The sequence below is a fragment of the Paroedura picta genome, chromosome 3 (genome assembly GCF_049243985.1).
Source record: "Paroedura picta isolate Pp20150507F chromosome 3, Ppicta_v3.0, whole genome shotgun sequence".
NCBI classification, from domain to species: Eukaryota; Metazoa; Chordata; class Lepidosauria; order Squamata; family Gekkonidae; genus Paroedura; species Paroedura picta.
In genome coordinates this window covers 45200509-45223809 of record NC_135371.1, presented here as the reverse complement: position 1 = coordinate 45223809, position 23301 = coordinate 45200509, and the positions used below count along the sequence as shown (strand labels likewise).

The following is a 23301-nucleotide window of genomic DNA, read 5'->3' as shown; positions in this document are numbered from 1 at the left end:
CTGGCCATGAGGTGCACACACAACCTCACAGCTACACGTTCCCTGGCCACCGAGGAGGGTGCTCCTGCGGTGCCCTGGCCAGCTTGCCGCTTGACCCAGATACCAGCTTTTGGGATCTTCGATTGAGCTGCCAGTGGTATGCACAGGTAGGGCGGTGGCAGCACCCTGGGGAGAGCCATCGCTAGCGCCTGTTGCATTCCTGGATGCAATGGGCTTTCAGGCTAGTCTATTATATTTCTTTTTTTTCTTTTTAATACATTTTTATTTATTTCATTGAAAGGATGGGGAGTAAAGGGGTTTGATATACAGTATAAAGTGCAGGGGAGAAGTCTATTATATTTCTATTAGTAATTATACTGCAAGCATTCATCCTAATTATCTCCTTGGTTCCTGATCATTTGACAAAAATCTACACTGTTTTCCTACTTCCCCAAAGTGCTCTTAGCTATATAACATACATCTAAAATTTATCTTCCAACAAGTGAGTATTTTAATGTTTAAACTATTTCAAGGATGGCCTGAAGATATCTAGAAAGAAGTTTTGATTCCTGCAAATCCTATGAAAGCCACACTGGGAATGGTCAATGTGGGAAACGTCCTCAAGCATCAACAAAAGAATCTTTAGAGTACTTCATTCCCTACTTCATCCCCCAGGTTATGCAGCAATCCACTGATAACCAAACACACAACTGCGGCAGCACAGTAGATACCTTCAAAATGGTAACTCAGATAAACTCAGATCAATCATAACTTCAAGTAACTCAAATCAACTATTATGATTGCTTCCATATAGACAAGCTGACAACTACAATCTTAAGAACCCATCCAAGAGGTGAAGTTCTGCAGCAAATGTTTCAATGGACAGTTAAAATGGTAATGTTGACCCCCCCCCAAGATTATTAAAAAGTATTCTATTGTGTGTATTTTCCTATCATTGTCCTCAGCTAAGTCTTATCCAAATTACCTGCCCTGCCCTGAATTTAAAATGTCGCTATAACTCAAATTTGCTTGATCAAATGTCCACAAAACTATTATTTTTTTAAAAAAAAGCATAACCAGGATATGTTTTAAAGCTAACAGCAAGCAAAAATGCAAACATTAAAAAAACCATATACATAAATATAAAGAGCCTCTTGTGGTGCAGAGTGGTAAGGCAGCAGACACGCAGTCTGAAAGCTCTGCCCATGAGGCTGGTAGTTCAATCCCAGCAGCCGGCTCAAGGTTGACTCAGCCTTCCATCCTTTCAAGGTTGGTAAAATGAGTACCCAGCTTTGCTGGGGGTAAACGGTAATGACTGGGGAAGGCACTGGCAAACCACCCCGTATTGAGTCTGCCAAGAAAATGCTAGAGGGCATCACCCCAAGGGTCAGACATGACCAGGTGCTTGCATGGGGGATACCTTTACCTTTTTATACGTAAATATATATTTTAAAGTGGAAGGATGACTATGGCTCCATTACCACAAAAGCTATAATGTTTTTATTGATTTCTTAAAGCTTAAACTATATACCGTATTTGCCGGCGTATGACTGGGTGTATAAGATGATCCCCCAACATTTCCACTCAAAATACAGTACTATGGGCCACTATGAGCAGCTATGTCTATCCCAACTGAAGTGCACCCGGCATATAAGACGACCCTCCCACTTGGAGGCATGTTTTTCAGGGGGGGAAAGTAGTCTTATACGCCAGCAAATACTGTACTTGTTTTTGCGTATCATTTACTAAATTTAATACATCAGCTAACAGCTCTTTTGTGAACTTCACTGATTTCATTTGCTCTGAAGAAGTAAGCTATGACTCACAAAAAGCCCAAACTGAAATACATATTGTTAGTATATTTTTTCTCTCTCACATAAGTGATACTCTTTAGTGGGATGTGTGTCTTAGGCAGTGGTATCAAGGTGCCCTGCAGACTTGCACATTGAAAATTATTCCTCAAATGATATATTATCTTGGATCAAATCACATATTAAGTATGCCTCCAATAAAAATAAGGTTTATTTATTACTAGACTGTGATATATAGTGCATATTAGAGAATCATGCTTCCAAGTGACTAAGCCTTGATCATTTTATATTTAAAAGCAGAATCTTACACTTATTCCAAGGCTATATATGCAGCAAAAATCCTGCTATATCAATCTGTAAACAGCCCGTGGCGCCACGGGCGCCACGGACTGTATAAAGGAGTAAGGGGTAGTGGGGAGGAGTTAGGGCGGGACCGGTCCGGGATAAAAACTCGGAGGGGCCAATCAGGAGCCGCGAAGCGGCTCCTGATTGGCCCCTCCAAGTGTCCATCCCGGACCAAACAGGCAATTCCCTGCTTCACTTGCTTAGCGCGGCTGGCGGGTGCTCCCTGCCCGGCGGCCTGACGGCTCGGGAGGCGCGAAGTCCATTTTCGGCGGCGGCTGGCTGTCGGCAGCAGCGGCGGCTGGCTGTCGGCGGCGGCGGCCATTTTGAGAGGTCCGTTGCTGGCGGGTGCTCCCCCCTCAGGCCGCCGGCAAGGGAGCACCCGCCAGCAACGGACCTCTCAAAATGGCCGCCGCCGCCGCCAGCCAGCCGCCGCCGAAAATGGCCGCCGCCGCCAGCCAGCAGCCGCCGCCAGCCAGCCGCCGCCGAAAATGGCCGAAAATGGCCGAAAATGGCCGAAAATGGCCGAAAATGGCTGCGGCCGCCGCCGCAAGCCAGCCCCCGCCGCCGCCTGCCACCCAGCCGCCGCTGAAAATGGACGCCGCCGCAGCCTACCAGCCAGCTGCCGCCGCTGCCAGCGAGCCAGCCGCCCAAAATGGACACCGCCGCCGCCAGCGAGCCGCCGCCGCCGCCGCCCCCACCCGAGCCGCTACCGCCGTGACTGCCTCGCTGCCGCCCATCAAGACAGGTAGGCCGCTTCCCCCCAGCCGGAGGGGGGAGGAGGATAAAGACTTCTGCGGCCCCACAGCTGCGGAAGCCTTTGGGAGTCGGGGGCAGGAGGCCGTGCCCATCTAGCGCCCATTTTATTCCAGATTAAAATGGGCTTGATTTCTAGTACTATATAAAACCTTAAAAAAAATAAATCTTGATCAGCTATACAATAGTTTAGTCAAATTGCTTTTGGCTTTAGTCTGCACATTTATAAAGATTTCTGTATAACAGATGAAAAAAAATTAAACTAACTACATTAATTCTTTTCTTTATCTTAAACCACATTTTCTTTAGCCATAATACGGTTCAAGTTGTGTGAGGACAACTCATACCCTACCAGATTGACCCTCAGGAGTGTCCACTCTCTCATGGAGGGACAATAGTGAGTCTTTCCTGCCCCTGGCCTCCTCTTGCTGGAAGAAGAGCCAGCCCCCTCTTCTGGCCCCCTTCTCAAAGGCAAGCTGGGCCAAAGAGTGGGATGGCTAGAAGGGACGAAGAAGCTTGGCCTGCTGTCCAGCCCTAGGCGGGGGTAAGGAGGGGGGAGTGTAGACTTCCACTGCATTTCTCCCCCAGGCTGTTACTAGAGATGTTCCCACATCAATAAACTGCTATTATAATTGTGACTGTGATTTTATTTATGTATGTTGTAAACCGTCCTGAGCCCATGAGGGAAGGGTGGTATAAAAATATAATAAATAAATAAAATAGCTTTGGGAGGCAGGACCCTTTCTTTCCCACATGGTGCCATTTAGAACAATTCATATCAAACAGCAACTGTATACAAGACATGAAAACTCAACAAAGTTTCCCTTATTTGAAATATTGCACCCCCTTTTTTCCAGTGCTATTCAATAGGGAGACACAATCACAAGAGTAACACAAGCATGAAAAGTAAAATGCTGGCCTTATCAATGAACTATATATGAAAACAAGCCTTATTCATCTATGCAGATGAAGTGCCTCCAGAGTTAATTGTGCAAGCAAAGTCTGTTTCTTGCTACTAAGCACATTCATTGTACTGTTGTATATCTTTGTATACATTAGAGGAAAGGTGAAAAGAATATAGGAAGCTATTATAATTATTACAGCACATCCATTATTTCATGTGTGTGTGTGTGTGTGTGTGTGTGTGTGTGTGCACATTTAGCTTTCATTCCCTTCCCAAAAGTTGCTTTGATATTTCAGCTAAGAAAATCAAAGTTCAATTTGGAAGTTAGCCAAAACCCAAATGATTCTTTCTAGATCTGGGGTCAAATAATGCAAAATTCAAGAACTCCTCCTGCAACCATAAATCACACCAGGATTACCTAAAGTCTTCTAAACTGCATGGTGTATTTGGTCTGAACTTCACTTAGCACAGTTTTCTATAGTTCTAGGCATATTCACTTTCCAGTTCAAATTCCCTCCTGTTCCCCAGAAGAATTCTCCAAGGTAGTGAGCTTTTAAACTATCCCTTCTTCTGTTGATTTCAATGTAAATCACGTGCAGGAAGAACAGTTACTGAGATAATGGTTGCCACTTGCTGTTAGACTCTATATTTCAGTATTTTCCTCTTAAATTATTATTAAAATCGGAAAATTCTTGGTCAAGTTAGCATAATAAAATTGGATTCCTTTTCGTGCAGCATTTCATCAATATGTGCAAGTGCTTGTCTGAACCAGTAATCTGGACAGAAAAGAGAGACACGAATAATCAATAGTGCTCAACAAACTGCACAGTCTTTACAGAAAATAAAATAAAAAAAGAATTATACTAAGGCAGTGGTCCCCAAGCCCCAGTCCATAGACCGGTATAGGTTCATAAACCGGTACCGGTTCGTAGACCGGTACGGGCCTGTGGGTCAGTCGGTACCGAGCTGTGGCTCCTCCTCGTTCTCCCCAGCTTCTGCCTTGGGGGCTGCCCTGCCACTGGCTCATCTTTGGTGCTCTCCAACAGCCCCATGCATGGCACTGTGCAGCTGCTGCTGGCAGCGCCCCCCAGTGGGTGGTGGGAAGTCAGGGATGCCAGCGGGAAAGCAAGTGGAGCAGGGACTCAGGTGGCAGCAGCAATGTCCCTCAGCAAAATACTACCCCCCCCCCGGGCCTCAGTAAAATTGTCAAGCGTTGACCAGTCCCCGGTGATAAAAAGGTTGGGGACGACTGCACTAAGGAATAAAAAGGCTGATTTTCCTATCTACAGCAGCATTCTATCTACAACAGCCTCCCAATCTTTATGGTTATTAGCTTACATGGTCCATAAAGGGGAGGGAAACAAGGGAAATATTTCCTGATACTTGAACATATGGTCATAGGATTCAAATGTTATTACAGTTATACTATAATAGCTATGCAGGGCTCAAGCACTTAATGAAAATCCTACTCAGTCGTCACTTCACAGCACCCCACCTTGCCCAGGTGCACCAAAGTCCTTCACTGCAGACATATCAAACATATCAGACATATCAGAGAGTGCACCAGAGATGCCAAAGGAGGCAGGGGTGGAGGTTCACCTATATTAACCCCTAGTACCTTGAACGTGATCTGGAATGCAACAGGCAATGAGTGCAGCAGCCTCAGCACCGGCTGGATTTGGGCCATCCAAGATGTTCCTGTGACATATTCCTGGCATTTTGATCAAGGATCCCCTCCCAAAGCTTACTAATTCTGTTTCCACTCTCACAGAAAGACAACTTACCTACTAGGCTGATGGGATGAGATGCATGACCACTGCTGCCTTTGTTCTTATTTCTGATACATTGGGAAGGTTTTATTGGGGTTATGTGTTTTTATTGCTTTATGATGTAACCTGCCACAAGCCCTTTTGGAGAGCGGCGGTCTATAAATTGAAGAATAAATAACAAATAAATAAAAATAACCCTAGCAGCTGCATTCTGTACCAGCTGCCATTTCTGGGTGAAGTACCAGGGTGAAGTACCAGTGTTACAGAAATCAAGCCAGAAGGTGACTTTTGCATGCACTGTGGCTATGGGCTTCGAGGACAGATATGGCACTAGTGCGACAAATGCTCCCCCACCAGAACCCTCTGTGTCATGATCTGGAAAAAAGAGACCAGCCATTGGAAGGCTCTCCCATAAATTCCAGCCCCAGTGAGGTGGTAGGCCAACGACTCATGGTTAATCATGTCAAACATGTCCAACAGATATAACAACATGAAGTTAGCTGAACCGCCAATGCCCAGCTGGTGCCAGAGATCATCCATCAAGGTGACCACCACCGTATCCACCCCATGATCAGGATGGAAGCCTGACTGGTATGGATAAAGAACCAATGTTTTCTCCAAGAATGCCAGGAACTGATCCGCAGCAGCCCTTGTAACCACCTTACCCAGAAATGCGATATGCAAGACTGGGCAATAGTTGGCCAGGTCCCGCGGATCAAGCATTGGTTTCTTCAGCAAAGGGAAAACCACCAGCCCCTTCAGCACTCCTAGGAAACTCCCTGGATCACATGGAGAGATTTATAATACCCCAAAGGGGCCTCTTATCCACTGGTCATGTAATGGGAGTAGCCAAGATGGACAGGGATCATTTTGTGTCAGTAATGTGGTGTCATTTACATATCTCAATGTTTTTGCCACCAGTTTTCAGACCGCCTTCATCTAAATCTAATCCAGTTTTCATTGCAATATGTTCTGCAAATATTTTGAATAAATTGGGAGATAAAGTGCATCCTTGTCTAATACATTTGCCAATTGAAAAAAAATTCTGTTTTTTCATCTACCATCCTTCCAGTAGGCTGCAGCTCTCCTGTTTCTTTTTATATCAGCCATGGCTTTTCATGATCCATACAGTCAAAAATTTAACAATAATCTATGAAACACATGATGTTTTTCTTTTGAAATTCTGCCATATTCTCCAGTACCTGACATAAATTTGCTGTATGATCTTACTTTTCTGAATCCAGCTGAAAATCTGAAGTTCCTCATTTCAAATGTGACAACAATCTTTGTTGTAAGATTTTGAGTATCACTTACTTGTGTGAGAAATTCATATGATGGTCCAATAGCTTGTAGTCTTTAATGCATTCTTTATTCAAAAGTGAAATACAGATTGATCAATTCCAGTCTATGGGCCATTTTTTTTTAAATATTTGTTGGCATATTCTTGCTAATATTTTGGACTCTGTTTCTGTGGCTTGAAATAGCCATATGGATATCCCTCTCCTCATGATTTGTTTCTCCCAACTGTTTTTAGTGCAGCTTTCACTTCACTTTCTAAAACTGCAAGTTCCTCTTCAAAAGATTCTCATTGAAAGGAATCTTTTCTTCTGTATAGTTTTTGAGTGTATTGTGCCCATTTCCCCCTATTTTGTCTTGTTCAGCTAATGTGTTGCTTTTGAAGCATGCCTAACTGTTCTTTAAACTTCCTCTTGATTTTTTGGATCTTGTAGAAATGATCTCTTGTTCTTGTTCTGTTGTTGTTGTCCTTTACTATGTCTTTAAATAAGTATTTATATTTGTTATCTTTGTCTCTATATGCCAGTCACTGGAACTTTGTATTTAGACATCTGATTTTATTTCTGTAACCTTTTATTTTTGTTTCCCCTTCATAAGTCATCCATTGAAATTCTTCATTTAATTTCTTTTGGCTACATGAATGCTCTTTGTGCTTTCTTCCTTGAAAATATCTTTGGTTTCAATTTATAGTTTTTCTGATTCACATAAACTTAGTAAAGAAAATCTACTCTTTACATGATTATTAAACTTATGAGGAATGTTGTTTAGATAGTATTTTGGCATTATGAATATATTGGTGTTTATCTTCAGGTTTATTCTAATTTTGCATAGTAACAATCCTTGGCATGTACCACCATCAGCTCCTGGATGCCCATGTATACAATTGTCTGTTAGGTTGCCTGAAATGTGTTTGTAATGAACAATTTGTTGTCTTCACAGAATTCTAGAAGTCACTGTCCTGCTTTGCTTCATTCTTCTAGCCCAAATTTTCAAACATATGACTATGCTAACCTACAACTCACTAATCAGTAGGCATATAATTCATTCTAGGGTGTAAATGGCTTGCAATTCTATTTCCTGGTCATTAACCAGAGAGTGATGGCAACATCATAATCTTGCTGGAGAATAAAAGTTTTTGTTGAAAATTTCTATGTGAGTTACAAGGCAAATGCTTCCAAATCCCTTTTAGAAGATGTACAGGAAAAGTATATATTCTACACTAAGCTACAGTTTAGTTGCAAGTACTGTTCTCAAAGCTGAGCAAGAGCTTTAAAAAAATCCCTAGAAAATGACTAATTATCCAAACCAATAACTTAATCAGGTTAAGAGAGGAGTTTTTCACTTAAAAATCAAGACCTTCTGGTTGCTCTGGAATTCAGCAGACAAACATTCAAGGATATTGTTCACCTGTGAACATTTTAGAAACTGTGGTTTTTGAGTTTTGCATAAAGCTTCTTTCACAACGAGAAAGTGCTACCAAAACAAAAACAAATCTAATGTAATGACACAGGGAAGCTGTGTGCTTCATTTTCAGCACGTATAATTGGCTTTGACAGCATACCAGTAATTTAGTGCACTAAAATCAACACTGCATACTTCAAGCGTCTGGTTATATAAAGGACAAATCTGCACCTATATCTGGATTTTGACAATGGAAGCATTTTCAAGAACTTTAAGTGGCTTAATTAAAAAAGAGAGGAAATTACTTTGGTGTCTTCCTCAAACAATTCTGCTGAATTCGTAGAGCAAAACAAGTTTATTCTTAGAAGAGCATCATCTTTATTGTAATATATTCTGGGAATGTTAAAGTAGAACAGTTCAAAATTTAATTTACCAGGTAATTAAGTAAGAACCGGTTTGAAAACATTCAGCTCATTTTGACATTTGCTTATCATACCTCTTTAAAGTCAACAATAAACTCTCTAATGTAAAATAGTTCCAAAACATTTATTTTGAAATGTTTACCTCCACGAACATTTATCTACCTATACTCTCAACATGGGGGTTCCCATGGTGATTTGGGTGAGTTTGCTCTGTATGCCATGGTCAGTGTGGCAGACTTAATATGCTGCTATGCCAGACAGTAAAAAGATTCTGAATATTTACAAAATGTACACAAAGCAGCTTTCCAAATAATCTGTGAAAGATGGAAACATCAGGCTATACTCAATTAAAATACTGTCCATAAAATAAAATAAAAAATTACACTTGATATTCCAGTTATTTACTAGAACTGCTTCTGTGGCCTTGCTATGTAAAGTTGGTATGCAGAACTGTCGTTATCTTGCAGATTATATCTGCATTTAATAAACATTGAATAAAACTGAAATATAAGTAGTTCTCAAGTATGAATAGTAGTTTATACATTGCATTCTAAAATTATAAAACACCAAGTGCTGCTCAAGGAGAACAAAATCCCATTCATTGTTGTGGTTGATTTCAATGTTTCCAACATTCCTTGCTCCTGGCATCCTAGGCAATGGCTAATAAACTTATCTATTGCTCAAGGCTCCTACTGTGGATCTTTCTCCAGAGACAAAATAAAGAGAGCCTCGGCTAGTGATACAGAAGGAATCTGTCAGCATCTGCTCATTAGTGAGATACTTTATTGTCTGGAGTAATAAAAGTAGGTATTATAAAGTTAGTATCAAATGCTTCCTTTTAAATATTTCCCATTATCAGCACAACAACTGTGATCTAAGGGCCCACATTTTATTAGTTTAAGCTTTAGTGGGAAAATCAAAACAAGCATTTGTCCAATCTTTTCCTGTAATATTTTAAGTATTATACGGGACAATTATTTAGTCACATTTTGTAATCTAGGGATAGAAAAATATTCCCTACTTCTATTTGTTCAGTTCAATTAATGCTATTTCAAATGGGTTCTTCTAGGACATATGAATCACCAAGTACTGACCATGTTTGATTCTCCATCTAAAACTGAGATGGGGACTAGATGTAGTTTCCTTCTATTTTACAGTTTAAAATGGATTTTTTTCTGGACATGGCTGCAGGGGCCATTCTTCAGTCTGGTCTGGCTGCCTAACACATGCCTGGGTCCATATTCACCCTCAGCATGGTTTTTACCACTACTTGTTAAGCTGAATCCATTTGGGGGAAGATTAGGCCTGTGTGTCCATCATCCCAGTTGGTGGTCCTATTAAGAGATCGTGTGGGCCAAAGCTTAAGGAGGCTACTTGGCTTTTCTTATCCAAAAGTGACAAAGTGATCACACAATATCTTTTCCCAAGCGTTCCCAGTGGGCCACCATCCCAGGATCTTTTCCCTCAGCAATCGGGCTGAGGGACAGGGATTTGCCATATAATAGGTAACCCAGGCAGCATGGAAGTGCCTTGGATCCATCTCCCTATGCAATGCCAAACCTCTACAGCTGTAGTAAATAAGGTTGTGGCTTTTTATACCCATATAAGGTGTTGTTTCTGGTTTCCATCTTATGTCCAGGCCACAATTCAGAATTTTATTTATTTATTGCAAGTTCAATATGAAATCCTTGGATTCTCCAGCCAAAAATCACTCAATACTATGGTGAAAAAATATTTTTAAATAACTGAGTAATACATGAGATTGTTAGATAAAAAATTATATGAGAAATATTGGAGAGCACTGATATGCATAAAATCAATATAAATAAAAATGCATGACTTCTAATCTGGCATGCCAGGTTCGATTCTGCACTCCCCCACATGCAACCAGCTGGGTGACCTTGGGCTCGCCACGGCACTGATAAAACTGTTATGACCGAGCAGGAATATCAGGGTGTCTGTTGTGGGCAGAGGAATGGGAAGGCGACTGTAAGCTGCTTTGAGCTTCCTTCAGGATAAGGAAAAGCAGCATATTAGAACCAACTCTTCTTCTTCTTCTTCTTCTTCTTCTTCTACTACTACTACTACTACTACTACTACTAAATTTTCTGATTCTTACCAACTAAAGCATGAAGTTCCTCTGAGCATATAAATTCAGCACAAGTAACTACATTCATCCTTCTTTGTCCTTGGATTTAGGAACTAGCTGTGTTTTTGAGGGTATTAAGAGAACAGTAAACTGCAGGGTTTTTGAGAGCAGAAAAAAGTAAGATGTTCCATATCCCCTTTGAGCAAAATTTATGATATAGCAATTGAATATATGCAGACAATGAATACTCCTAACAGAAGGCATGTACAGGAGGCAATTTTGTCATCCCTCCACCCCAGAAGAAAATGAACTTACATAAGAAACAAGAGTGAATGAATTTGGATCCCACCATGGTGGAAAGGTAGGAATAAGGTAATGCTCACATTTTGGCTAGCAGCAAACAACTAAGAGGCAGAATAGAAGCAATGGAAAGGACTAGAAGCCACATGTTCATAAAACCTTATGCTAAAGACGTATCACGATACATTTGGAACCCTCTCTTGGTCCTGGTATCAAAACCAGTCATACATAAGAGTGGAAAAGACTGTAGAGAAACTCACAGAACTGGAATACAGCATTCTTAGAACTAGCACTAAGAATTCATGCTTAGCATGCATTTGACCCACAATTTAAGTTCTGTGTAGGGGTAGCAATCAGACAGTCCTGGAAGGAGTCCTAAGCAAAGCTGGCATTTTGCTTTCTCATACCATATCATTAAGGACAAACCATCTATGATGACTTGGTACCTCAGAGTCTGGTCATTTTGCTCTGCTCTTTCACACATGTTCATCCTTCTGCAGCAATCATGAAACTGACTGCTAAAATTCATCCCTACAATTCTTGTCCTCCATTTCCTGTCCTCATTGGGGAGTTATCATGATTTATCATATTTGAATAGTGAACAAGGAAATAGTGAACCTGGAGACACCAGTAGACATTGCTTGGAGACACCGGTAGACACTGGACTCAAGAATGAATCCAAAGCTAAAGACAGCAAAAGCTAGTAATAAGCAGGGTTTGGTCATAGGGCCCTATCTCTTATTCCTATTAAAGCAGAGACACAGCTTTGAATCAACTGTATCGTTAATTGAACAGCATCAAGAACAGTTCTATAAACAAGTAAAATGAATAGGTTTGCTGACTCTCTTTGGCCCATTATGCACGGCCGCCGAAACGGCGATTTCGGGTCACATGGAAAACGCGGAGGGGGAAGACGCGACGCATACCGGTTATACACGGGGCGGGGCGCGACGGCGGCAAAACCCAGAGTAACCGATTATGCACGCGCCGATCCGGGCGCCGCTTCTGGTTGCGCCCCGCTCACCCGGAAGCTGCGCTTTCTTCCGCGTTTCACTGACGCGGCTTTTTCGGCGGCATGCACCGAAGCTGCAGCCGGTTGCAGCCGGCTCCGTGCGTTATCCGTGATTTTAGTCGCCGCCATTCCACCCCGAATGTGCGCTAAAACCCCCGTGCATAATGGGTCTTTGTCTAGCAAGGCTCTGTGAGGACCCTACTCCCTCCTCCAGCCAAGATCCCCTTGGTTAGTGAAGTCCCCCTCTTATATTGGACTTAACTCTTTTAACAGGCACCCCCTTTAACAGCCTAAGTACCAAATGGACCTGAAACTTGGTGAATTTAGTAAAGGCACTTGGGCATAGCCATGGTGGCACTTGAAAAGTGTGCTGAATTAGAAATGATCAAATGCACTCTTCCCTAGCTCAGTGACATACTGTTCTCAATAACAAAAGACTTTTCAACACTAGAGACATCATTCAATACCCCAGAAGCATATGCCCAGGACAAGGAAATTACTTATTTCATTAACTAATACCTAGTTCTTTTTTTCCCTTTTTAGATTCAAACAAGAAGGGCACTCAAGTCACTGATATAGTGTTTTAGGAGCTATCTTGAGTCACCCAGACTTTTGTTCCAAAGCTGATCTGGTTTACTTCAACCTAATTAAAATATATTTAATCATGTTAATCACATTGCCTCAACCAGGCTCTTTGTGCCCATGTGGCTCACAACAGCCTAATCAAGGTATTTTTCCCACCAAAGTTTTACCATAGTAAACTTTTTATCTTGACCCAATCTAAAACCTGGATGGTCCAAATCCCACCAATCCCAGAGATCTTCTGTCCATAAAAGAAGGACCTCATTCCATAGATTCTTGGTCCAGATCTTTGCTAGTCAGAACTCTGGTTTCCTGCTGAGAACCTCTGCTGCACTTTGTAGGCTTTTTTGCCTTGCTTAGCTGGCTACTTGCTCTGCTCCTTGGACCTCGGCTGTGTTTACCCTAGACCTCTCCAGACCTCACACTCACAATTTCAGGTTGTATGTTCCTTCCCTAAATTTCCCAATTTCCTCCCTTCTACTTTTTATGTGTGCCCTCTTGTATGCGTTACTTAGGGAATTAATTGTCAGGTGCCTAGTATAGATCCTTTATATTTTTGTTTATTATTTGTTTGTATTTAAAGTTACTCCCTCTTACTCTCTCTTTTTATAACACCAGAGATCTACCTACATTATGCAGTCAATTACGAAAGCACAGAGCCTCTCTCCCCACTCCTCTTAAGGAACTCTGTGCTTTCTCTATGCTGCTTATTAAGAAAATTCTGGCTGCCTTGTGAAGAACAAAGACTGCAGCAACAACAATGAAAGAACAAAATTAAAGAAAACTATGGGAGGGTATTGTCATTATAGGCTGTTTGGATGGCAGATTAATTGTATTTCAATTATTATAAATAATAATTCAAAGAGCACACAAGACTACTAAGCAGTTAGCCAACAGGCTTAAATGCTCCTAATGGCAGGTTGCTTGTGCTTTGATGGCAGGCTTGTCATATAGCAGGTTCATGAGCAGCAGCAATAAAAATGTAATTCTAAATAAAGTTAAATAAATCATGTTTTTAAAAGAAATTTTTGTTGTAAAACATTATTAGCTTTGGGGGCAATTATAGGTTGATAAGTGACACATCAATTAAAGAAATAAACCAAATCAATGTATGATTTTTTTTTAATGCGAGAAGAATATGTAAATATTCCTTTACGGAATATGCAAAATAAGAAACTGTTTTCACACTAAACGGAAATATTTCATTTATAAGCTATACCAGGAGGAAAGCTCATTGCATTCCTGGAGGAAAGCCCATTGCTCTAGCAGCGTACCTGGAGCTGGGAGGTTGGGCTGCAACATGGCCAGGGAGTAGGGCGGTGTCTGGGCGGGCATGGCTCCACCAAGGGAGGTAGTAGGCAGGCCAATGACAGCACAAGCTTTGTGCGGCTGGGCTGGCTGCCTCCAGGCACCCAGGCCGCTGCCGAGGGGCACTGCTGCACGATGGAGCTGAGGCGGGTATTGGGCTGGCTGGGCTGGAAGTCCATTTGGGGGAGGCGCAGGGAGCCCAGTGGTGAGGTAAAGAATTCGAGGGTGGCGGCCAGCAGCAGGCAGTCTGAATGGAGGTGCCCTCATTGGCATGGCAGCCGGTTGGTGCGGTGGCTGGTGGGGAAGGGCTTCGCCGAGGAGGAGCGGACACTGCAGGCAGCTGCTCCAGGGGCCATCCCAATCCAGCAGTGCCCAGCTTTGCTGGAATGTTACAATAATAAGGATACACAGAAATGTTAATGTTTTTCCCCCTTTGGTTCTAGTACACCTGACATTTACTAAAGCCAAAGCATTTTTTGGAGTCCAGTGAAAAAGGCTTGATGAACCCAGAGGTAAGAACTTATTCCAGCTCTATAGCCCATGGATAAAAGAGACTGCTGCCCTAGGAGCTGTCCATGGTCTCAGAAATCCTGTTTCTGGAAAAACTCACTGTCCCTTCCTGTATCCTGCTATCTGACCTCACCACTGATTACCTGCTGCCATCCTGTACAAGCTGTGGTCATGCACATATACTCGAATGTGATAAATGGGCAAAGTTCTTGTCCATTAAAAAAAAACCTCCCTTAGTCCTATTTGGTTTGTAAGCAAAGCAGCTAACAGCAAACCAAGATGCATGGAAAAATTGGAGGAGCCAGATGGGAGGGAAGAATTGAGGGGGAAAAATTGAGACCCTCTCAGTTTTTAGTTCTGTTTAGCTTGAAGTTCCAGAGTTAGTGAGGTCCTGTTTTGAAAATGTCAAAAGTTCCAGAGTCTGCCTTTTGAGCAAGAAAAAGCAGAAACAGTAAAGGTGTAGAGAGAGTATCTGAAAGAAAATCTTTGCTAGGAGACTGTGGTATCTTAGACTATAATGACTAGGGAAGACTTGGCTGCTAACTGCACTCTGCACTCCTAAATATTCAGGTGAAATGTTATAAATGAATAGACCCAGCAAGGATGTCTTTTACCTGTAAATAGATCTTGAGCCTCCTTATTTGTATATTCCTGGGAACAAATAAAAGTTACTTTTTTCTTGTTTCTATTTCTTGGGAGTTGGCCTTATTACATTCAGAAGCCATTTGGGTTATTAGAGGACTATGGATAGAAGGCACATTGGTTAAGTGCTATGTCACACTAACTCTGTTTCAGAATAATTTAAGAACCTGGACTTCACACCTGACAAACCATAGAAGATTTTGCCTAGTTTCTATGGTATACAAACAATTTCAAAATAATCTTGACTAATTCAGAAACTCTGGTTAAAATTTAATCTGAGTTCAAGCTTCCACTTGAACACTTTAACAGAGCTTCCAAAGTAATTTTATTACTGTTTCTAAACAGCTTATTAAAATATTCCTGGAATGCCTTTCCCCACAAAAAATGGGCTCAGGTTGGCAAATTATGCTATATATCCCATTCCAGACAGATAATTAATGGCAGCTTAAAACCCAAATTCCTCTAAGAATATTCAGCAAACTAAAATCAATAGCCTAACACTCCCAAAACTTTTTCTTCTGAATAGTCTCTGGAAGAGAGGAAGGGAGAAAGCAGTTTGTAGCCAAGAGCAGTGGAGCAACTATGGGAAAGGTCCTGGGATGGGACTATAGTATCCTCTTAGAAATTCTCCTACTTAAACTGAAATTCAGACAAAATTCAGAAATTACTGAAAAGAAACTTCTAAAAGGAAAATATTCTTCCCTATGTAACAATCTTAAAAATAAGATGGCTCTGATTATCCCAATTTTGTGATTATGCTAACCCCTTTTAAAGCTGTTGAAGTAAATTGTAAGTGGTGAAGTTTGTTTTTGTCCCATCATAAAACTATAGAAGATAATGCGAAGACTGAATTAACATCCAAAGGTCAATTCGTACAAATATTTGCTTAACTGAAGAAAGGATGTAAAGATATACTAAATGTTTAACCACATGGAGATGCATGAACATTTTAAAAAGCATTTACTGAAGCAAAAAAAGTAAGAGGGGAAAAAATCTTACTGAAGTGTGTGAAATTAAGAAGGCAATGTACATTTTCTGAAAGGCAGACATTTTTGAGGTTGAAGTTATTAGTTCAACTTCCTATCCTGGCACAATGCAGCTGTAATTAGAGGAGCAGAGAAATGGCAAGGGAAGGTCCTATGGACAAATCACCAACACATACTTTTGTATAATATTCCCTAGAGACCTGTCTTAGGTTTTTTGTTTTTTCCAAATCCATGCCTTTTGTTATGTCAAAGTGCATGTATTTAATATGCATAGGAACCTTATTCTTTCATGGTGATTAGACTTCAGATTAACGAGAATGCTGGAAGGGAAGGGAGCATGTGAAGGGTGGGCGCTACTCAAACAAGAGCTATTGCATGCTCAATCAATGACTATTCCAGAAAGACGAAAACACTGCAGGAGCTCTAAGAAGCCTATTTGGATGAACAGAGAACTTCAAGAGGAACTAAGAAAGAAAAGGAAAATGTTCAGGAAATGGAGGGAAGGACAGAGCTCTAAAGAAGAGTACCTACAGGTTACTAGGCACTGTAGATCAATCATCAGAAAGGCCAAAGCTGAGAGTGAGCTAAGATTGGCCAGGGAAGCCCATTGTAACAAGAAAAGATTTTTCAGTTACGTGAGGAGCAAACGTAAAGTAAAGGAGGCAATAGGCCCGCTGTTGGGTGCGGATGGACAAACTGTAACGAAAGATGCAGAGAAAGCAGAAAGGCTTAGTGCCTATTTTACATCTGTTTTTTCCCACAGGTCTAAGTGTTTAGGCACATCTAGAGATGGCTGTAGCCAAAGGATAGTGTTTGGGTGGCAGGTTAACATGGATAGAGAGGTGGTCGAGAGGCATTTAGCTGCACTGGATGAGTTCAAATCCCCTGGTCCAGATGAAATGCACCCGAGAGTACTCAAAGAACTTTCCAGAGAACTTGCACAGCCCTTGTCCATCATCTTCGGAACCTCTTTAAGGACTGGAGATGTCCCGGAGGACTGGAAAAGAGCAAACGTTATTCCGATCTTCAAAAAAGGGAGGAAGGATGACCCGGGAAACTACAGACCAGTGAGTCTGACCTCTGTTGTGGGGAAGATAATGGAGCAGATATTAAAGGGAGCGATCTGCAAACATCTGGAGGACAATTTGGTGATCCAAGGAAGTCAGCATGGATTTGTCTCCAACAGGTCCTGCCAGACCAACCTAGTTTCCTTTTTTGACCAAGTAACAGGTTTGCTGGATCGGGGAAATTTGGTTGATGTCATTTACTTGGATTTTAGTAAAGCTTTTGACAAGGTTCCCCATGATGTTCTGATGGATAAGTTGAAGGACTGCAATCTGGATTTTCAGATCGTTAGGTGGATAGGGAATTGGTTAGAGAACCGCACTCAAAGAGTTGTTGTCAATGGTGTTTCATCAGACTGGAGAGAGGTGAGTAGCGGGGTACCTCAGGGTTCGGTGCTCGGCCCGGTACTTTTTAACATATTTATTAATGATCTAGATGAGGGGGTGGAGGGACTACTCATCAAGTTTGCAGATGACACCAAATTGGGAGGACTGGCAAATACTCCGGAAGATAGAGACAGAGTTCAACGAGATCTGAACACAATGGAAAAATGGGCAAATGAGAACAAGATGCAATTTAATAAAGATAAGTGTAAAGTTCTGCATCTGGGTCAGAAAAATGAAAAGCATGCCTACTGGATGGGGGATACGCTTCTAGGTAGCACTGTGTGTGAACGAGACCTTGGGGTACTTGTGGATTGTAAACTAAACATGAGCAGGCAGTGTGATGCAGCGGTAAAAAAGGCAAATGCCATTTTGGGCTGTATCAACAGAGGCATCACATCAAAATCACAAGATGTCATAGTCCCATTGTATACGGCACTGGTCAGACCACACCTGGAGTACTGTGTGCAGTTCTGGAGGCCTCACTTCAAGAAGGACATCGATAAAATTGAAAGGGTACAGAGGAGAGCGACGAAGATGATCTGGGGCCAAGGGACCAAGCCCTATGAAGATAGGTTGAGGGACTTGGGAATGTTCAGCCTGGAGAAAAGGAGGTTGAGAGGGGACATGATAGCCCTCTTTAAGTATTTGAAAGGTTGTCACTTGGAGGAGGGCAGGATGCTGTTTCTGCTGGCTGCAGAGGAAAGGACACGCAGTAATGGGTTTAAACTTCAAGTACAACGATATAGGCTAGATATCAGGAAAAAGTTTTTCTCAGTCAGAGTCATTCAGCAGTGGAATAGGCTGCCTAAGGAGGTGGTGAGTGCCCCCTCACTGGAAGTCTTCAAGCAAAGGTTGGATACACACTTTTCTTGGATGCTTTAGGATGCTTAGGGCTAATCCTGCGTTGAGCAGGGGGTTGGACTAGATGGCCTGTATGGCCCCTTCCAACTCTATGATTCTATGATTCTATGATTCTAACCACTGAGACAAAAGCAATTTTGCTATTCCCAAAGAACCTATAATTTCAAAGCAGAAGCACACAAGAATATGCTTTACTTTTCAGGCAATGAGTTGGAGAGAATGTAGAAAACTGGCATAAAATATTGGCTCTTATATGTCTTCATATGTTAGTTCATTAATTTAATAGACTTGAGAGTGAATGGGAGAGAACGATCACAAACCTAGCCAAAAATGACTAGCATTACTCATTTGTATTTAGAATCAAGTTGCTTTCCCAAAAACGATTTAAAAGACTAAAAAAGTATATCTAATGTAAGTAATGAAAAATTCATATGAAACTGCCACTTACCTCTAACACTAGGGGCCAAGCCCATTGCATTCAGAAATACAATGGGCGCTAGATTAGGGGTGGTGGTGGAAGAACTCTGTGGATGGCCTCTCCCTCCCCCCAGGATGTGGAAAGGCTGCAGGCTGGAGGAATCCCAGGAAGGGAACTCACTGGCAGGGGCAGCTCTCATGCAGCAGGGATCTCTAGCCTCTGAGCAATGGAGGGAAGTGGAAGGAGGAGCGGTGGTCAGGGGTGGGGGATGGAAGGCGGTTGGCTGGTTGCTGGGCAGACAGGCAAGCCGGTTGGAGGAGGAGACACTTAGGGGCAGGACAGCCGCCCTTAATGGGTGTTAAGCACTGAGTGGCACTTAAGTCATGAGACACGCTCCTCCTCCAAGGCCTTACCAGAAATATATTATGTGGAACAGATTCCAGCTGAGTTCCTAAATCTAGGGCATAATGATAGGAACATCAATCAGGATACAAATAAACTTAATTTATCCATTCCACTGTTAATTTAGAATTTAGGAGGCTATTGAATCATCCTCCAAAACAACTCTGCACCTGATGCACCTTTATGGACAGGTCAAAGCTTATGAAGTGGCAAGGTTCTTGAACTGATCTCCGGCATTTTAATAATCAAATAGCACCTGCCAGGGGCCCCAAATTGAACTGAAGCTGTGGCATGAGGAAAGGGGAGTGTTAACCCTTTTCTCATGCTATTTGGCTAAACTCAAATGCAGTATAGTAATATGCTATTTACCTCAGTTTTGCTATCAAATTGCTGACTTCACGCAGCCCAAAAGGGGATTTAAGGTAAATTATATTTAGAGAAGGTTTGCCATTGACTACCTCTGTGTAGTGACTCTGGTATTCCTTGGTAGTCTCCCATATGATGAGAATAGGCTGTTCTGGCCTATCCATGTCAGGCCATTCATCTTGTTGGGGAACACAATCAGATGCCCCATAGCTTTTCATGCAATGGCACAAAAAGCTGCCTCAGCAGGATATATAAGGTGATGAAAATGGCACAAGAAAAGCCAATAATCTCTTCCCTCATGTCCTGGCCATAACCTGAATCAGGGAAATCTGAGGCTGCAAGTGGTCAGATCCACTGCAAAATTTGGGCTTGAGCTAGAGCTCTTGCATGAGTCAGAACACACAGACACAAAAGATCTTGGTAGCCATCGGTGTTAATTGTATCTCCATTTGCATTTCCACTTGTTTGAGACATTTAAAACCAATTTCTGGGCACTATAATACAGAAGATAGTAGTTTCACAAGATCTCGAGCAAACAGAGCTGTATTAAATCTATTCATGTTTCCGCTGAATCCAAGCCAATGGGGATTTGGTTGAGGTGCTTGAGGAATATGGTCTAAAACATTATCATAAGGGGGTTATTCAGCTTACTGAACTGCTGCACTTTAAAAAGTCATACCGTATTTGCCGGCGAATAAGACGACTGGGCATATAAGATGACCCCCTAACATTTCCACTCAAACTAGAGTTTGTTACATTACATTACGGTACTATGGGCCACTATGGGCAGCTATGTCTATTCTACCTGAAGTGCACCCGGCGTATAGGACGACCCCCCCCCCCGACTTGGAGGCATGTTTTTCAGGGGGGAAAAGTAGTCTTATACGCCAGCAAATACTGTAATAAAAAGACCGCATGGGACAGGGAAGAGAATGCTTGGTTAAAGCAGTGGAGTGTACCTCTGTAAAATCCATAAAGGGCAACAACCAAGCACAATTGTGCATGTTTGATACACCTTTTGGAATCCAAACAGATTTAAGGAGATAATACCATGGAATTCATCACTGACAATGCAAGTGTCAAATTCTGACACCATTTCCCCCAAAAGCTTTTAAGCCCCACTGATTTAAATTGGATATAATTAAGCATACGGCTTACATTCCAGCAAACTGGGTAGTTAGAAGAACTTCAAAAAGAGAATGGATAGTTATAGCGGGCTACTGGATTTTAAAACCCACTAGTGCAAAAGAGAAATCATGTTTTAGGTTGCACTTCCTCAAGATTCAGTAAATCACTATTTGATTTAGACCATTTATCTATTTATTCCTGTTATTTGACAAAACATATATCTTGCCTTTCTGCCCTCACAGGGGCCACCAAAATTAATTGGGTGTACTTTGTTTTCAAATATGTTAAAAGATGTCCAGGGGAAGAAAAAGAAGTGTTAAATGTATACAAGGATAGAAGAAACAGCAACATCTTTAAATTACAAGAAAATACAGATCTGAGACCTTTGGAATGATGTTTCAGCCACAGAATTTTGTCTAGAGAGGATTAAGTTCAAAAATATACCTGAATGTTACTCAAGAAAAAATATATACAATTTGGCACATTTTCTCACTCTTCCACAATAAGCTGCCCAGCAAGATTCTTTCACTGAAACTCCAAGAAAAAGCTATGGAAGCCTTGCAACCTATTTCACCTGGACATCCTATTGTATCATGCAGGAGTTATTCCATCATAAAGCAGAGTAAATGGAATTAATACAGTGGCCTAAAATAAGTAATCATTCAGCACAAATCCCCTTACTGAGAAAATAAAGATAGGTAGAAGCAGATATAGAGTCAAACAGAAGATGAACAGCTTCACATTAGATTCAGGTGGGTAGCCGGGTTGGTCTGAAGTAGCACAATAAAATCAGAATCCAGTGGCACCTTTAAGACCACAAAGTTTTATTCAAGTCGTGAGCTTTCACGTGCAAGCAAGTTTGAGGAGGGGTGCATGCACTCGAAAGCTCACACGTTGAATAACATCTTTGTTGGTCTTAAAGGTGCCACTGGACTCTGATTTTGTTGAGCCTCACATTAGGCATGCACTACTGGATTGTACCACTACCTATGGAAAATAATGAACCTTGCACTCAGAAAGGTATCTCCTTTTTTCAGCCAGTCTAGCCTCTATTAAGATGCTTCACTCTTCCCACCTCATATAATTTCCAGTTCCTGCATTATGTCTGCTTTCATAGAAAAGCTATAATAATTCAGGTCTTATTGGGAAAAATCCTTTTGAAATATGAATAAAACACGACATAGTACAGTATAATGTAGACAGCTTTACCATAGAAAATAGCAGCCAGCATTTAAGCAAAATAAAATAGAACAAGTTGGGACCCACAAGGAATTTGGATGGAATTTGTTTCTTTCTCTTTCTCTTTCCTTCTCCTCTCACCCCTTTTATCACACCTTTTTGTCCATTCTTCCCCTTCTGTCACTCCTTCTTCCTCTTTCGTCCCCTCCCTTTCTCCATGAATCTTTCTCTCTATTTCTCTACTCAAGGGGGTAGCCGTGTTGGTCTGAAGATATGTGCATGTACATGAAAGCTCATCCCTTGAATAAAATTTGTTGGTCTTAAAAATACCACTGGACTCTAAATCTGTTTCACAGGGAATGGTTAGCTCAATTTCCTGTCCCCTCTCTACCACTGTGCCTGCCTCCCCAGCCATCTTTCTCTAGGCTGTTCTGGCCATTAAAGTAGTTTTTGTGGCATCGTTATGACAACATATTGGTCATGGAGGGGTGGCAATGTTGGGGGTCGTAGAAGAGGCTCACAGTCCTTCTCACCCACCACCTGAATACAGTATTAATGTCAGTTTTATTATGGGAAAGACTTGTTGTTGTTGTTAGGTGCAAAGTCATGTCCGACCCATCACGACCCCATGAATAATGATCCTCCAGGCCTTCCTGTCCTCTACCATTCCCCAGAGTCCATTTAAATTTGCACCGACTGCTTCAGTGACTCCATCCAACCACCTCACTCTCTGTCGTCCCCTTCTTTTGCCCTCAATCACTCCCAGCATTAGGCTCTTCTCCAGGGAGTCCATCCTTCTCATGAGGTGGCCATAGTATTTGAGTTTCATCTTCAGGATCTGGCCTTCTAAGGAGCAGTCAGGGCTGATCTCCTCTAGGACTGACCGGTTTGTTTGCCTTGCAGTCCAAGGGACTCACAAGAGTCTTCTCCAGCACCAGAGTTCAAAAGCCTCAATTCTTTGACGCTCGGCCTTACTTATGGTCCAACTTTCACAGCCATACATTGCCAACTGGGAAGTCCATAGCCTTGACTAGACACACTTTCATTGCCAGGGTGATGTCTCTGCTTTTTAGGATGCTGTCTAGATTAGCTTTCCTCCCCAGGAGCAAGCGTCTTTTAATTTCTTTGCTGCAATCCCCATCTGCAGTGATCTTGGAGCCCAGGAAAATAAAATCTGTCACTACCTCCATTTCTTCCCCATCTATTTGCCAGGAATTGAGAAGGCCGGATGCCATGATCTTCGTTTTCTTGATGTTGAGTTTCAAGCCAACTTTTGCACTCTCCTCCTTCACCCGCATCAAGAGGCTCTTCAGTTCCTCTTCGCTTTCTGCCATTAGAGTGGTATCATCTGCATATCTGAGGTTGTTGATATTTCTCCCTGCAATCT

The 23301-nt window shown here is 42.0% G+C and overlaps 1 protein-coding gene across 2 annotated transcripts in view; it reads right to left on the bottom strand.

Annotated features, from left to right (window-relative positions):
• The window catches only part of ERC2 (ELKS/RAB6-interacting/CAST family member 2), an 819922-nt gene that overhangs the window by 348001 nt on the left and 448620 nt on the right, over positions 1-23301 (bottom strand). The window lies entirely within an intron of this gene.